The sequence below is a fragment of the Aulonocara stuartgranti genome (assembly GCF_965226115.1).
Source record: "Aulonocara stuartgranti genome assembly, chromosome: 7".
Classification (NCBI taxonomy): domain Eukaryota; kingdom Metazoa; phylum Chordata; class Actinopteri; order Cichliformes; family Cichlidae; genus Aulonocara; species Aulonocara stuartgranti.
The window spans coordinates 33,237,264-33,252,454 of record NC_138945.1 but is presented as its reverse complement, the minus strand read 5'-3'; the positions used below and the strand labels follow the sequence as shown (position 1 = coordinate 33,252,454).

Sequence of the window (15,191 nt, the reverse complement as noted above, 5' to 3'; positions counted from 1 at the left end):
AACAAAAAAGACAAACTGTGGTGTGTTGACTCAATCAGTAGTTTTACAAGATATACATCCCATGTTTCATTAGCTGCTTTTTGAACTAGTAATAATAATCAGTGGACTTAAGAAAATTCTAGAGCTGCCTTTAGACTGTAAAGCTCTGCTATTGCAGAGCAGAAAGCTAAAATGTGGAAATCACAACACTGATTCAATGATAGCTTCCTATATTTTTAACTGCTACCTTAAATGAGGAGGTGGGAAGTAACAAAATACAAATACTTCATTACTGTACTCAAGTAGAATTTTTAGATAACTGTATTTAATTTTCTGACAACTTTTTGCTTTTACTCCTGTACTTTCTGCTTCTTACATTTTTAAAAGCAGACTTGTTACTCTTTGTTCATTTATAGCGTTTATACTCGCCAGCTGGAAGGAGTGCTGGTGTCTGTACGTTGTGTTTGCAGTAATTTAGAATCTAGCTAGCGCTACAGAAAAGGAGCAAGCAAGTAGACAGTGACATTTTGTGTAGTGGCAGGTAACTTGAAATTCAAATTCAATAGCTAAAAGTCCAGCTGCTGTATTTCACAGGTAGAGACAAGAGTGAGAGCTTCACTCAGAGATGGAGAAAGATGTGGGAGACCAGACAGGACAGGAGAGGAAGAAGAAAGGCTAGATTTAAATGTAATGGCTGCTCAGTGACACTTGATAAAATGCAGATTTAAAGCTTACATGTGATGTCATTATTTTAAAATTTAATTACACAAAGATAACCTACTGATTCTTATATTAAAGACCTGCAAGTCCACCTCAGTATGGCTGAGCTTGTGAATTGGGATTCTTTTCTCTATGCTGAGCCACTACATAGATGTCAGGGTTCTCCGCCTAAATGTTGTCTGAGTAAAGAAAGTCTGTTTATTTGCCACCTCTGCTAAAATGCAAATAGTTTAAAGAGTGTTTGCAACTGGTCAGTGTTGCATATTTGTGGGCAAACTTACTTTGGCGCTACATGCAAATCCGAATGTAGGCACAACCGAACCCTAAGACATATCAGTTACTCCTTTCAATTATCACACTGTCACCAGTCCTGCACTCCCAGTGGTAGTGACCTCAGTAACATAGCTTCAGTGTTTTTCTGTTTTTGTTTTGTTTGTTTTTTAACTGGGAACTAAGCCAATTTGTATCACCAGTGGCTACTTTGCATGCCATCATTGCAAGTTGCCAAAATTGACATACCATGGTATCTGATCAGCTCATCGCTCCTAGTCTTTTCCAGCCCTCCAAAGCCGAAATAATAACTTAAGGATTTTCAATACTTTGAGTAAACAGATAACTGCGGCTCTAATGAGTTGCAACAACTGATAAAATATTTGCCATCTCCACTACGTCATGTGGTGAGGTAAGGATGTGTTTGTGAATGAATAACTTTAAATTAAAAAGGGGGAAAATGAGAAAAGTCAGTCAGTCTGTAATTACTTGTTTTGTTAGAGTTAGAAATAACAAGAGGAGGTAGTTAACCTAGGTTTGTAACCTACTGTTTTCAAGGCTGATTGAGAAAGGCTGATTGTCTGTGATTATCACTGTGGCCATGGGATGATGCTGTCACAGCAAGGGTGACTGGAGCCATGGCTTTGCTTAGCTTCTGGCTGTGACACATTAGCTCATAACAGGTGTAATGCTAGCTAGATGCAGCAGTTGTGTGTGTGCATAGTGGCCTGGCGTGGTTGTTCTGACTGAGTGAATGTTGAACAGAAGCAACAGTAATCCCGTACTCCTGTGGTGAGTCTGTAACACATCTGTCATATCTGATAAAACCACTCCGGGCTCAAATCCTGTGTTCGGATGCAGTCGAATCAACCACAAATGCAGCCAAAGTCCTGGCAGTAACCATACCCAGCGTCAGAGCCTCAGCCGGCACAGTTCAAAGCAGCTGCAGCTGTCCTCCCAGCTTGTCGCTGTATTTTCACAGCCTGGCCTTTTGAATGGAAAAATAAGCAATTAATTTCAAATGTCACCAAGGGTCACACCAGCATGGTGAATGCAAAAAAACTTAAGAAGGAAATAGGGAAGAAATGGTTAGCAATCTTCAAGGTTACAAAAGTAGTTAGTATTGCAATTTAAATGTTTATCATTAAAACCTTGCTGACTATGGTGTGGATTGTAACAGGCAACACATGAAAAACTCCTACATGTATGCAAGTCTCTTTTGATAGTTTGAAGCTGGAAATGCTGTGTAGTTAATCAGTCATGCCTTTCAGTATAAGATGTTCAACATGGAATGGGAGGAGCATTGTTTTTGACGTTAAGCCAGCAGCAGAAGTAGTCACAGAGTCGAATTGTGTGTTACGCGTGTTACCCACCTATGGGGGGATTTCACAATCTCAGAGGAAACATTGAACACTGACCTGCACCTAACAAGACACACAAATCTTAATATGCATGCACATGTCGTTGTGCTTGAATGTTGTTTTCTGAAACTGTTCTAAACACGGATGGGTGAAATTCTCTCCAAAGTGAGTGGTAACTGCATTCACTGTTATCTTGTGATTACTAATTTTCTCATTTTCACAAGTTTTGTTTTATTTTGTCCATATGCAGTAAGTCAAACCCCTGTTATGATGATCATGCTTCAACATACTCCTTTATGTCACAAACAAATCCAGTTCCCTAGGTATATTATGGCGTAAATCAGATAGTATCCAAATCAACTGCCAGAAGCTTTCAGCAAGTAGACAGTGCTATATCAAGCATCAAATAGAAGAGCCTATGCTCATCCACACATCTCCCTGTGCCTGTTTTCCTGCCTTGACAGCATCTAACACTGACATCTGAGATTAGAGCTGTTTCTCATACACTGAGCCATCCTTGGAAATGTGCCGTGTTTATGTTTCTCTCCTTTTATCCTTTACTTCTACCCTGCACTGGGAATATTCTGATGCACAAAACCATCATCATCATCATCATCATCTTCCATCCCTCACAGGATGCTACTTAACATTACATTGCATTAAATATTTTATTGTAAGTTGTACTGTCATTGACACTGAGTTATGGCTTTGTCTCAGAAAGATTTTGAGACAGCGCTTCATGCCTGACTGGTTGTTCGATATTCTGCAATTTGATTCCAGGGATTTCCAGGCTTCTACCGTTCTACCTTTAAAAGCCGCAGAGCAGTCAAATGCTGGAAGTGGAAGCTAAATTGGCTAGTCATTCATATGTATATTAGGTCGTTACCTAGGAATTCTGGAGGGAGGGGAGTGGGGGTGAGTGATTGAGGGGGTGGGGGAGTGGAGTGTTTCAGTTTGCCATCTTAGTACTGTGAGCGCAAGATCCTGTGTGGAAAGAAGGTAATGTGGCAGACTAAAACCAAAAATCAATTAGCTATTTTCAGTAAGTCCAATTTTCATGTCCATGTCAAGGTAAAATGAATATTTGATGTTTTATGATCTCAGAGGATTGCTTCTGTGAGGCTCAACTTGTTCTTAAGGTACTGTGGCATAGCAATATTTAAAGTTAAATGTAATGTTGCTATGTTAACCACAAATTGTATATAAAAAGTGAATGTAGTTGTTTCACTAATTGGCTAATATAAATGTCTTTAAGGGTAAATAAAGAACTAATGAAATTTCCATCGGCTCTAATTTTGTGTATATGCTAACAAACTGAACCAAGATGGTAAATATTATACACTATACCTGTGTTATACCTGTGTTAGTGGATTCAAATTGTCATGGTGAGTAATTGAGCATGCTGACATCATCATGATAAGACTAGGTTTAGCTGTGCCACTAGCATAGTGGATGACACCCATCCTTGCTTGTCACTACTCATCACCAGTGTTGGTCAAGTTACTTGACTTACTGATTACTTCCCCCAAAAAGTAATCCGGTTACTTTACTGATTACTTATTTTCAAAAGTAATTAGTTACTTACTGTGGTTACTTTTTAAAAAAATGATTTACAACCTGAATAGGTAATAGATCTTTCAGCCCAATTCTATTTTTTCTGCATAATCCATCATATAAAATGTAATCAAATGAAAAAGTCTCTTTTTGAAACTAGTTTTATCAGTTTTAATCCTTTAACTTTATGCATCAAGCAAACATTAAATTATATGCAACATTCTCTGACTGGAAGAAATTTGTTTAACATTTAAACTATTTTCTGCATATTAAATATATGCACATAAAATAAAACATTTTTTGTGTTTACACTCAGTCTTTCAAATAAAATGCACGTAAAACACAGCAGAAAATAAATACAATCAAAGACTCAGCAGTCCTGTTGCTCTATTTTCACCTGTATAGCAGGAGTGGGGCAGGCGGAGGTTTGCCCTGGTGCAGGTGTGTCGTAGGTCAGTGCAAGGATCTGGGAGTTTCACATTGCCGTGGCAGTGTACTGTCGGTGCTTGCTCGGAAGTTTAGGGGTTTTTTTCGCTGTAAAAAGAAGTTTTCTTCACACGCAGTGAACAGCGGACACTAATGTTTTTGTCACTTTTTATGGAATCAAACTCAAAGTAAGGTCAATACTTCCATGCTTTAAACGCTGCACGCTCATACTCTCTGCCACACTCGATGTTGGGCTGTATCCCAATTCAGGGTCTGCAGCCTGAAAGTACGCAGCCTCAATGGTCCTCAAGGGCCGCGTACTCAAAGACCGCTAAGGCCGGAAGTGCGAGGCTTGTGAAATGGGACAGTCTAGCCTCTGTCGCGCTGCCCGGGTTGCCTAGCAACCATGATAGCTGGAAACACTATAGATCAACTTACCTCAGAATATATAAAGCATATAAACAATTACAGCAATATGATGCAACAAACACAGCAGTGCTACTAATCCAAAATACTCAAAGCTTCATAGAACTGAAACAAACATTTATTTTTAGCTCCATTCTGCTGCTGATACGTACTTTAGGTTTCTGAATGTTAAACTTGTTGCTGCCTTTCATAGTGTGTAACTTGAAGGCCCTGAGTACTTTCTCCCACACTGAAAACACTGGAATGATCAAATTATTTGAACATTACCTAATAAGACTGATTCAGGACAGACAATTAGTTATGTTAAACTTTCCTAGCAGTCCTTCACAAACAGGGAACAGTCTGTCTATTCTCTCCATCTGTCAGCTGCTGCTGGCTCTTCCTCCTCCTCTTCCTCACACACTGCTGAGTTTGTCCTGGTGGATCATCAGGGGTGCAAAGCCTCACAGATGATGTGCAGCAGTGGGTCCCTCAGTCTGTCCTCACTCTGGACACTTGCAGTTGTCACACATGGAAATCAAATGTGTGATAAGCTGCAGGATTCAAACACAAGTGTAACTTATAAATACATGTTCATACTTTTATTACACTGTGACAAAGTGGGTGAGAAGACCATTTGTCTACATTCTTAGTTAACATTCTTGTTTTGATTTAACCATATTTCACATGTAATCTGCAATAGGCAAACATCTACTATCCCGGGTTTGTTTATGTTCTGCACTTTTACAGATTATATAATATAACATCTTGGTTTAAATCAATTCATGCAAGTTTGTTAAGTTAACATGTTATTTATTTCAACTGTTAATTTGTATTGTTTGAACTTACCTTTACCTACCTGTCTTCCAGAAGCAAAAGGAGGAAATGTAGTTCTACTTCCTGCTTTATACCTTCTGGGTTCATCTGAGGTCACAGGAAGAGACCAAGGGCAGGAGGGGAAGAATTCTTATAATTTAATAAAGTTGATTTTAAAGGGTTTATAAAGAAATAGATTTAATGTTGTGATATGTATTGATTACACCAGAGTTTATGTTGCCAGTCAAGAGGAGTAGTAGAGGATGAATATAATCATGTTCATCTCACCTACCTACTGAATGGAATAGTCCAGAGGAGAAAGTGTTTGATTAAGGGGACTATTTAAGCAGACGAACTCAGGTGTTTCAGAAGAAGGGTTCAGGTCAGTGTAGCTGTGTGCAGTTTGACCTTAATTTCCGTTGATTTAAGTTCAGTTATGTTTATTTGAATTGAGTTTATTATAGAGTTGAGTTTCTTATTTGTTTCTTTGTAAATATTCTTGGGCCACAGAATGGTGAATAAATCACTTGCTACACTGGACAGCATCAGTCTCCTGCACTTCTTTGACCGCTTAAGTCGAGTCCTACCACATACACAATCAGAGAGAAAGAAACAGAGAGAGAGTGCAGGACAGACAGACAGGTGGCAGTCTCAGGTGTATACACTGCTACAAAACAGCACAAGAGGAGGACGATTTTGTGTTTGTGATATTACGAAACAAGAAGAGTTCCCAGATGGTACAGTGAGCACATGTGTGACTCATGTGATTAAAGCATCTTTCTTTCAGCTTAACGAGTTAACCGTCAGCTCGTTCAAACACATGTTAAAGTCCGTTTGGCTCGACACCACCGAACAGAGGCAGCAATATAACATAGCTAACATTAACAGTGCAGTGAATCCTGCTTGTGCCGTGATATTCAGGACTGCAAACCGAGCAGCATCACTGACTTTCAGCTTGTTGTGTTTGTGGATATATGACTGACTTTAATTATCCATAAAATCATCACATTCCCTGTAAGATTAAGGTCAGCTTTAGAGGCTTTAAAACCAAGTACACTGTAAAATGTAATTCTAGATGTTTGTTATTTCAACATATTATTCTAGATCAGTTTGACGATAGATGACTGAAGTTGTTGTTAAAACATAAAATTACAAGTTAAAAATGTCCCAATTACACCAAAAAAAGCTAACTTGAAAACTCATGTCCAGCTAAATCAGCAACTTATGTGAACTTGACAATGTGGGGAAGTTGAGCACAGCAGGATTCAAAACTGTCCCACGTGACTGCTATCGAAGTGCATCATGGGGAATTGGCGGTTAACAACATGCTCACTTTACTTGGACGTTTTTTAATTGTCTTCTTTGGAATATGCTTTCAAGGTGAGTAACATTGGTTATAACTATAAGGAAAGAGAGCTACAAAAGTTGGAACATGTTTTGAATTTATGGCATGACGTGGGTTTTCTCTTTTACCGAAATGTTTGCTTTAGCTAATGTAACTTTTGCTGACAAGGTCCAGCTTGTGTGTCATGACCAAATTTGACCTAATAAACTGACATATGGTCTTTTTTATGGGTTTAATGTGGCACTGACCAAATCACAAGTATTGTGCTGCTAGGTTTAAGGTTGTGCACTCAACCACTGTTGCGATATTAGCAAGCTAACTCAGCTAATTAATAAAGCTTATTTCATATTGTCTCTGTACTTGTAAATTTCTTTCAAGTTCAGAGGCTGTTGTATTTTGGTGGAAGTTCATTTTGGCAATATTTCCAATAACTGGCTGGGTTCAAAAAGAACTTTTTGGCAGGACTCCGATGCTTGTCATCTGTTTACCCCTATGTAATCACTTAAGTTGTTATTTACTGCTGCATGCTAAGCTGCAAGAGTGCACTGAGGATTGAGAAAAAATATGGTCTACAAACCAGCATTATATTAGTTTTTATCAGATAGTCCTCCAGTGTGTTTATTTTTTGCTTTAATTATATTGTGCAGTTATTTGTTACCCTGAAATGCTTTATGCTTAACAACAGCTCACTATTTTAACTTATTTTTGAACTCTTGTGATCAGTATGACTAGATTGTGTGAGTTTCCATACTAAAAGAGCTGTAGTGATAAAATAATTGGCATAAGAGACACTGATTTTTGGCATGGTATACTGCAGAAGTTTGTTTGTTTGTTTTGTTTTTTTTCATAATTTACCTTTTAATTAAACTGAATTCCCTGTATTGTAACAAAACTAACATTGTTCATATGTCAGAAATTTAGCAAACATGAATAAATGGCCAAAACAAAATAATTATAAAATATATATTTTTATTTTACTTGTTTTAGGTCTGTGAAGCCAAACTTGATGCTGGGGATTTATTTTTGTCAGTGGAGTCAAATGGTAAGTCACAATTTGTGCATTTTGTCATACTGGAAACAGTGGCGTGTCTAGAAAATTTTTCAGTTTCATGATTGAAGTAGCAACAGGAGAGGGAGGGAGAGAGAATGAGAGAAGAAGAGGCAGCTGTGCAGCGTAACGACAGAATAAATCCAGCTTTGTGTCTTTTTTTCATTATAGTACGGGACAAACTGCATCTCTTCTCAGCTCAATACGAAACGCGTATTGGCAGATAATTGGCAGATAATATTTTAAAAAATTCTACCAACCGTTAACCATAATTCAATAACCCTATAAACCTAACAACCGAATGCACTTTTAACTCTTATTAGAATGAGATTTTAACCACTACGGTGCAAAGTTTTTAGATACTGTGTTGATAAAGTACAAGAGATACAATCAGTCAGTGTTTATTCAGCAGTCAAGGACATCAATATTTGCATAGTATTTTTACTGACATGTAGTGCACATATGTTTTGGGCAAAAACATTTTTGAATATTAAAATACGAACATTTGTAACAAACAATTGACAAATTAGCCAATTCCAATGTAAAACTTTATGTGCCTGTTAAAAAAAAGAAGATACTCTTCTCACAAACTGGTGTTTGATTTTGAAACAGGAAAAAAGTGGGGAAACAAATGAAAAGACTAACATTTGAATAAAGGCAGCATAAATACTTTCTATGCTGCCTTATGGTAAACTTTGGTAATATTGATGTATAAAGAACAACACTGGCTGATGATGAAATACAGTCAGCTGGCATGATGACACTGCCAGTATTAACCTGCAGGGCTGGACTGGGACAGAAAATCGGGCATTTTGACTACAGACCGGCCCACCAGGTATTAAAGCCATAAAGCCTTTGACTGAAAACAAACCCTGTTGTGACAGTGATGTACACTGTCTTGTTGGTATATGTATGATTTCTATACATTTTACGTCAGATAAAAACTTTGTTCGCAAGATTCAGATAATTATTTAATAAAAGCTAAATATTTGAATTGAGAATAAAAAAAAGTATTTCTTTGTGCCCCCCTCTCCCTGTTAATGCCCTACCTGCCCCCCTGGCAAAACTTTGCTAGACCCGCCCCTGCACAGCTATCAGCTGTCAGCTACTTAGAAAAGGATCCTGGTGTTATTTGTCTCTCAGAAACAGTTCATAACTTCCCTTCAACTTATCCATGTCACCTAAAAGGTAAACTTGTTTCTCCATCACAGCTCTGATGATTCAGTAAGGACATCTCCTGGTTTCATCTTCATGTTTCCCTCTCACCACATATCCAAACCGACATCATGACCAGCAGCTTTACAGCTGTGGCTCCAGCAAACATCAGCTGATACTAGAAATTAATATTAAATAAATTCTAACAACAGCTGATCAAGCTTAAACGTGCAGCTGTTGTTTAGCGCGATATCTGCTGGTTTCCTCTTTCTGGCGCAAAGTGGGCGATAAACAAACAAGAGAGAAAAGCCGATCAGCTGATCATTGATCAGTTTCATGATTGAAGTAGCAACAGGAGAGAATGAGAGAAGAAGAGGCAGCTGTGCAGCGTAACGATAGAATAACTCCAGCTTTGTGTCTTTTTTTCATTATAGCGAAAGTACGGGACAAACTGCGTCTCTTCTCAGCTCAATACGAAACGTGTAATATTTTCTCTGAATGAGGGACCATTCCATTTTTTTAAGGAGCCGTTGGCAACTCTACTAACTAACCTTATGAATAAAATAAAGTTCACTATCAGTAACATCATAGCACCCACCCAGCTGTATAGAAACTCCGTCAAGCTGGCTAGAACGCAGTACGAGTTATTGCAACTGAGGGTAAAAAGTCAGCACAACAAAAATAAACTCCACCTAAACTTGGTTTATATCTGACCCAGATAGACTGCAGGTCATAACTTCTTACCTGAAGTTCAGTTCACCTGACACTCGGACTGGCGGCTGCCTCGGGTCTCTCCTCCTGCCTCCCCTTCCCTCATCCACCTGCTGGCCTCTGTGGAAGCTCCGTCATAGCCACCACCAAAAAACTGAGTTATTTTTACACCTCGACCTGCATCTGGCCAATCCACCACCTTTCATTGTTCATGCCATTACAAAAAAAATAAAAAATAAGTCACCGGGCATATGCCCAGTATGCCCGATGGCCAGTCCAGCTATGTTAACCTGCAACCAAATCTGCAGCTCCATACAGCAATGTTACGACTTAGATTATATCTTATAACTCATAACTCTTATGTTAGCTCCCCTCAGTAGCATACTGTCTGATATATTCCACGGCTGCAATAATTCTTTAAGTGTTATTTTTTCCTTGGTATTCTAATTTCACCGAAGTTTACTAAACTCAACAAACTTAATATTACTTACCGGGACATTTATTCTGTCCTCATTTTCTTTCACCGAAAAATTGTTTCCTGCAGTGCCGTCTTTCGTGCTTGGCTCTCCTACCTTTGCTAACGTGATGCACATAGCGCAGAAGCCGATGCTACATTCACTTACACTCGGATATCTGAGCTTCACCGTTAAAACATAATTGTACATTTGATATTTGATTGAATTTTATTGTTTTGCCTTTGGGGTGGCACCTGGGGTGGCCAGTCTGGTTGGGGGGGGGTGGCCTGTGCCCCCCCCAGGCCACCCCGCTGGACATGCCACTGACTGGAAACACCACAGATTATATTGTAACTTAATAGCTCTGTAGAACAAATGATATAAAGATTGTAGTGTCAGGGTACTTCTTAAGAAGTAATTGTAACCCGGGTTAAAAAGATGCATAAATAGTAAAAGATAAGTGAAATCTGAGAATATAAATATCAAAGAGTTCATTTATTTAAATTTTCTTGTATATTTAAAAAGGTAAAAGTTCATGTAAAATGATTAAAAACATGTTTGCATTGTTTAAAACAAGTTATCTTTCTTTTCTTGTGAATTGTTTGTGAGAACTGTAATTTCCTACGGGGATAAGGTCTGTGAAGGTAACACAGGGTGGAGAAGGAAAAGGGAAAAAGAGACGAGAGCGCAAGAAGAGAGGGCGGTGGTGTGTGAGTTACACGGAGCATCCGGAGAAGTTAGCTTGTTTTTATGTACTAAGAGTAAGTGTGTTTTGACTTTTCGGAGAGATAAGTCACAGTGTCGGTAAGCTAGTGACATAACACGTAAAGTTTCAGCGTGAGTCTGCTGGACTGTGTGCTTTGTTTCTTGCGGCTGTGCACGCATTAAGTTAAAGTGAGGCTAACCCAGCCGTTCGCTAATAAGGACTACTGTAGGCTGCCGTTTCGCTATAGTTGTGGAACGTAACAAGCTGCAGAGGATCGTTACCGAACTGGATAACGACGGACACACCCCAGATAGTCACTCTGAGTGACGCGGGCACTCAGAGTACCTCTGGCAACGTGGGAAGCTAAAACAGGTAGCTTGTGGAGCACGTGGAGATCACGGACCTTCCTCATCTTTGTGCTACTGCATTCAGAGCGGAGTGTTTCTGAAGGAGCTGAGGACAACTTGTTGCCTGGATTAAGCTGGTGGGGATTGCACGTTTCACAAGGTACTGAGTTTATTTATTTATTTTTTGCTCGTTGAGTGAAGAACTTCCGGTTGGGAGATCGTTTTGGATTTATACTGGATCAATACAGGCCTGCAACGTAGGGTTTATCTCTGCCGGCTTTAGGTTTAGTTTGGGGACTATAATTGTTTTATCACTGGTGGTTTACACTGTATGTGTGGAGATTCTGTGTACAGTGGGTAAATTGCTGTGTGTGTTTGTTGGTTTGCCTGAATACTGAAATCTGCCATTTTATTATTTTCTTGTTTTCATTGTTTGGTAAATTAAAGGAGGGTTGCAATGCTCTACTTTACATGGTGTATGACATGATTTACTGCACTATAGACACTAGTGTTAATTTTTGCGTGTAGTGCTACTGTTAAGGAATAAGCTTCATTGATCCCAGAAACAAAAGAGAAGTTAACTTAAAAATATCGTACGAGAGTACACTAGAAAAAGAACCCAAAGCCCATTTATTTAATGGTATTGAGTAAATGAGGGCTACATAATATTGCACTATTGATGATTGCATGCAGGTGGCATAAACTAAATAGTGTTCTTTTAATCGCACGTTTACTAAGGTTTTACATCACATAAGTAATTTTCACAATCATTCTACTTTAAAAGATTTCAAGACAGAGCTTATTGTTCTCTGAACTTCCTTGTTTGCTGAACGGCAGGTAAAGTGCATCTTTTTGTTTGTTTGCTTTTGTGTGTTTGTGTTTTCTCTAATGGACCTCAGATGACGGTTTGCTTAAATTTGGGTCTCAAAGAATCTTTTCTGTCTGTACTCCCCACCCCTCTTCTTCTATTGCTCAGGTTGAAGCAGAATTTGCCCGTCTTACATCTGTTGACCTGAAAGGGTTCCTTTTTGCTGTGCTTGACCATTATGGAGAGGTTCGTGGAGCTGTACAAAATCAAGAGTGGCATAGGAGGGCTATAGGCTCATAAAATGCTTCGGTGATGATGTAAGTGTTCAACTGCGAAATCTAATCCTTTGTTTAAGTTTTAGGTTATCCAGTTCAACTGATGAACTCATTGAAAGAAAGCTGATAAGTAAAGTCTGTCATCATATTTCACAACTGGACATTTAGTGTGGTAACTTTTACAGAATCTGTGTGTATTGGTGGTAGGTTGGATATCATATTCTACTTGAATGTCCTGATAAGCCTGATTCAAAATCTCCAATGATAATCATATATTGATGGAATTATGTATCAAAAAGCTGTGAATTTGGAGCTGTCTACATGCTTCATAAACACTGTTTAAAAAGTGTTTTTGTTTTCTTTTTGACTTTGACCAGAGCCCTACACAAAGGAAGAGGACAGAGGACCTCATTTTCTAAAGGAAGATCCCTCACACACTTTCAAGACTGTGAAGGTTAGCATTGTTTCTTTTAGTAAATTTAATAATGACAGCACCACAGTGGATTTTAAATTAAACACGTGGCATCTATAAAACAATAGATGCCACATGATAACATGTGTACTTCTTCCTCACCAAATGTATTATTACAAGATCTTTGACACTGGAGATGGTCTGGGTTTCAGAGAAACTAACTGGCAAACTAGCATTGATATTATTACTGTCTTGTGTTTATTCATGTCTTCACCAGGGTCTTTGACATTTCGCTGCTGTACTGTTCACTTCAGCTTTACGTTTGATTTCTCACATTGTAAATGGTAAATGGCCTGTATTTATATAGCGCTTTACTAGTCCCTAAGGACCCCAAAGCGCTTTACATATCCAGTCATCCACCAATTCACACACACATTCACACACTGGTGATGGCAAGCTACATTGTAGCCACAGCCACCCTGGGGCGCACTGACAGAGGCGAGGCTGCCAGACACTGGCGCCACCGCCACCTCTGACCACCACCAGTAGGCAACGGGTGAAGTGTCTTGCCCAAGGACACAATGACTGAAACTGTCGGAGCCGGGGCTCGAACCGACAACCTTCCGATTATAAGACGAACTGTCAACTCTTGAGCCATGATTCAGTCATCCACCCATGTGTGTGAATGACTGAATGTGTAAAGTGCTTTGGATTTTGTTTGAAGACATGCTCAGTTATTTATGAACATGGTCTTTGTTTAAAGCAAGAAATTGATCTGTAACATGGGGGTGCATATCTCATTCTGAAAAAACTAATAATTAACCAAAACAACTAATAAGTGTTACCCAAAGCCAATCACCATCATCCAAGGCATCAGTATGGCTCTTCTTTGGAAAGACATGAATTCTTAAGCACAAGGGATATTGTGTAATTGTAATTGTGTAATTTTATTTTATTTTTTGTCTTTGAACCCTTTTATAGCCGACAGTTATTGAAGACACGTTTTCTAAAAGGATGAAAGTTGGCATTGTGATGGTGAAAGAAGAAGACATCTTCGATGTGTTGGTTGTCCTTGAGGCAGCAGTAATCCTGTCTAATCTGAGGGATGTCTCAAGTGCCATTTCCATGCTGATGGGCCTTCTTTTTGCCCTCAACATAGACTATCCAAAGGAACTTAAGGGCATCTTTGAAGTCATTCAGAATGTCCTAATGAACATTGGTGGAAGGCAGTGCATCTCAGTAGTGCATGGTCTAAGAAACAGACTCTTGGGTAGTGACACCGCCACAGCCTTAAAATTCAGGGAAATGAAGGAGGCATTTGAGGGCCGCATTTCGAGCAGCCTGTCACTACCCGATCCGTACCGGAAACCCGATCGGCACCCCGCATACGCGAAAGGTGTCTACTTCCGGTCAAAGCATTTTACGATAGCTACAGGTATCTGTTAAGATGTTAAGAATAACAAGTATCTCTTAAAATGTTTCCGATAATGAAACATTTAATATAATGTAGACAAAAACAAAAAAATAAAAAGATAGTGACAGATCGGGACTCCCGATCCTTACTGCGCATGTGCAAAGTCGGACCGTACAAATCGGGCCTACCTGATCCGTACCGCGCATGTGCAAGGGTTTTCTTCTTCTTCTGTTCGTTTAATGGCAGTGTACTCCCCAGTGTACGAGGATACCGCCACCTGCTGACTGAGCGAATGAACCCTATTGTAAACTGAATTAGCGTCATTACAAACGTGTGTTAAATTTGATTTAGTGATAATCGAGTGTGTTTACAGTGGGGCAAAAAAGTATTTAGTCAGCCACCGATTGTGCAAGTTCCCCCACCTAAAATGATGACAGAGGTCAGTAATTTGCACCAGAGGTACACTTCAACTGTGAGAGACAGAATGTGGAAAAAAAAAAATCCATGAATCCACATGGTAGGATTTGTAAAGAATTTATTCGTAAATCAGGGTGGAACATAAGTATTTGGTCAATAACAAAAATACAACTCAATACTTTGTAACATAACCTTTGTTGGCAATAACAGAGGTCAAACGTTTACTATAGGTCTTTACCAGGGCCCTATTTCAGGAAGCCGGTTTAGAAAACTCAGAGTGAAAAACGATACTCATGGTTGAGTAACCCCGAACTGTCCAACTCGGAATATTCGGTTTCAGAAAGGCTGATAACAATTAGCTCAGTCAACGCGGAGTTGCTTTAACACCAAGTTAAGCGCGCGCACGAGGATACATAAAGCCCTGATTAGTGGAGCACAGATTAAGCGAGTCACCATGGAGACGGAGGGAAAGAAGGCGCGGTCAATGTATTTTACAGCGCTTGAGGCCGAAATTCTGATGGCAGCATATGCCGATAACATGCAAATTGCGCGGAAAAAAAGTAACAC

The 15,191-nt window shown here is 39.2% G+C and overlaps 1 protein-coding gene across 1 annotated transcript in view; it reads left to right on the top strand.

Moving 5' to 3' along the window:
- The window catches only part of LOC309709925 (transmembrane protein 230-like), a 133,075-nt gene extending 123,157 nt beyond the window's left edge, over positions 1–9,918 (top strand). Inside the window, exon 5 of the transcript XR_014277632.1 lies at positions 7,694–9,918. The gene's annotated coding sequence lies outside the window, so the exon portion shown is untranslated. The remainder of the gene's footprint in view (positions 1–7,693) is intronic.
- The last annotated feature ends 5,273 nt before the right edge of the window (positions 9,919–15,191 follow it).